The sequence below is a fragment of the Myotis brandtii genome, unplaced genomic scaffold (assembly GCF_000412655.1).
Source record: "Myotis brandtii unplaced genomic scaffold, ASM41265v1 scaffold354, whole genome shotgun sequence".
NCBI lineage: Eukaryota > Metazoa > Chordata > Mammalia > Chiroptera > Vespertilionidae > Myotis > Myotis brandtii.
This window is the reverse complement of record NW_005363609.1, coordinates 400,457-403,530: the sequence shown is the minus strand read 5'-3', so window position 1 is coordinate 403,530 and position 3,074 is coordinate 400,457.

Sequence of the window (3,074 nt, the reverse complement as noted above, 5' to 3'; positions counted from 1 at the left end):
GTCGGTGGGTCCGTCTGTCGGTCCCGCAGTCCGTTGCCTACCGCGCGAAGCTGGCGCACTTGTCTTCCGCGGGCGCAGCCAGCACCTTTAAATCGCGCTCCTCTTTCTCATTCACATTTTGCCTGCTGCCCAGCCGGGCTCGCGTCACGTGGGGCCTAGCGCCGCCGCCCATTGGCTGCGCCAGGAGGGGCGTGGGAAGGTGGGGCCCCGCCCCTTCCACCAAGGCTGGCAGCCAGCGGGCTGCAGGCACCACCAGCGGAGCGCGCGGGCCCGAGAGCCTGAGCCTGTCGCTCAGCGCAAACTTGAAAGGGGCGGTTGGCACCCCCAAGGCTCGAATCCCGCGGCCCGGCAGCCTGGTCAAGGCCGCCTTCAAGGGCAGCTTCCGGGGCTAGGGCCCGCCACGGCTAAGCCGAGGGCGTTTTCTTTTATAGCTGCATTGGAACAAACCTGCTCTCGGCTCACCCTAGCTCTGGGTGCTGCTGCTCTAGGGGTCCCGGCGAGGTTCCTGGAGTTGGGGACATGGTCCTGCTGCTTCAGATCTGCCCCTGGGGCGCTGCCCGGCAGCTGACAGCCTCTGCCCGCCTTGGGGAACCCTGGGGGTTGCTCCTTGCGCCCCCACTCCTGCACCGCCGGGGCGGGAAGGCTGCCGGTTCCCCCATCTCGCGCTGGGCCCTCCCGTGAGCGATCCCTTCTCATTTTTCATGACATTCTTAATCATCGCACCTATTTACACACTTTGCCTGTGCGCACCAAAATAACAGCCACGATAATTATGATAATAAAGCGAGTCCTTCATCTCCTCCATCCTGGGGGAGGAAGGGGGAGTTACTGTGCCTCCCGATTGTATAACGTGAGATTATCTTGATGAAAGCTTTATGATGTTTGCTCAAATAAAAGCTGCGTTTTGTAAATAGGCGCTAATTAAGCACGTTGAGAACGGAGGGAGCGCTCACCCCGGCGCCGCCGCCCGGTTTCCAGCGCGAGGACTCGAGGGCGCGCGGCTCCTCTTTGCCTCCTGCAGAATGGAGCCGATTCCCTCCAGATGTCTCTCTCGTCTCGACCATGGTAAAACCCCAGAATTTGGGAGTAAGCGAATTGGCTGGGAGGGGGTGGGGCTAGGAATGTTTATATCCCTTTCTCCAAGATAAAACCAAAACTTTCAGCTTTCGTGTTCCGTTTAAGAGTGGAATCATTTCCTCTCAAGGGCAGACCATGCAAAGCGCGCCGGCGCGCTCGGGGACTTCCACGCGCCTCCCGGGCCTGGGCTCCAACTTCCCGGGTCTAGATGTGCAAGTACCGGCTCTGGAGGAGAGGCGCGAAGGGCATTGTTACACCGGCCATTAAAAATCAGGTCACGCGGAGGAGCTAGTGGTTGGGGAGTTGGCCCGTGATGGGTGTTGGACGTGTGTTATGTATCACTTACAAAGCACATTTAATTGGGAGATAAAGATAAATCGATCTTTATGAATTTATCGACCCGATTCTATGAAGCTCTTCTTTCTCTAGAGCTCTCACCCCAAGGCCCCCGGGGGATGTCTTAATCCCAAATCACCTCCTCATCCACGAGTCTGGCTGGACACCCACTGCCCACCCGAAGGGCCCTGGAGGGTGCTGAGAAAACTCACGCCAGCCGCCCTCCTCCTCGCCACCTCCCCCCACCCCCACCACCACCACCCGGACAAAGACGTCTGGAGCGCGGTTCCCCACTCCAGGCCGCAGTAATGGATGGCTCCGGCAGCAGGAGGTTTGAAAAGAATTCATTAGGACGCTGCCTGTGTTGCCTCCACTCTCTTGAAGCCCAGACCCTGAGGTGGCTGAGGCAGTGTGGGGGAAATGGATTCCTGTGAGGATCCACCCGGATGCAGATATCTGTGGGGTCTCTAAGCTCTACCCCTCTTTATCCACTCCTACAAAAGAAGAAAAGGAAAAGAGAAAAAACTGAAGCCCAGGGCAAAAGGCTGATTTCTTTATGGCATAATAAATATTCCCTCTCACTATGAGATAGTTTCAGTCACAGAGGTCCGGGTCTCGTAAACTTGTTTTTCCAATACTAGGGAACCCCCCTGGACTCCTGGCTTGATTTACATGGCTACAGACTTCCCTGCCGGACTCCGCATGCCAGTGTAGGCTGTTACTCATGCACTTTGCTATTTCACAGTGAAAATATTGTTCTACGGACTTACCTTCCGAAAGCCAGGGATCCCTTTGATTATTTTTGATGACAATTCTGCATTTATAGTTGAGCAAGAAGATTTAGGTCCGTTGAATTATAGCTACACTTGAAATAATTTGATGGCATATTATTTGCATCCATAAATTGCCGTGCAAAGTATTGACTGCAGGGGTTATAATACTAATCTTCTTTTATTAGTGAGTTCAGAGAATCCTCATCAATATGAATTTTATTTACTAGTGTGCTTTTTCTCGAATGCAATGCAGTAATATTTTCTCGTGTAATGCTTAACTGCTTAGAAAACGACTGCTCGTGTCATAAAAGGGTCCTTGTGTTTCGCAGTGATTAACAAGAGTCATTCCGGGCACCTCAGCTACCTGCACTGCGTTTGGAGCGTGGGGACTGCGGATAATCAAAGCCTTTAGCCTTTTTCCTCCGCTCCTCGGAGAGATATGTGGGCAGCAGCGACAGGTACATGGCTTATCTAGCCTTCGGATTCCTACCTGCTCTGCTCGCCACTGCCTGAAACTGCGGAGCCCTGGGCGCCTCAGCTGGCCCCGGCTGCGCGGGAAAACCACCCAGAGCAGATCTTTGCAGCTTTGCTTTCAGAGGCCTCTCTCCTCCCTCCGATTAGGAAGAATGACGGACGCACCACACCAACAGGAGAGCTGGGTCCTCCAACTCTGGTTAACTTCCGCGAACTTTTTTCCAGGGAACTTTCCTCCGGGCTGAAGTTGGCCCAGCCCCTGGGCACTTTCCTTGGCGGGTGCCAAGCTGGTGTCAGGATCGTTTTAAGCCACTTGAAATCTCAGACGTCAGGAAAAGGGATGGTAATTAAGTTGTCTCCACGCTTGGGGGCTGTCCCAGCCAGCGGCGGCCTGCAGGTGTATGCAGGCCGAAT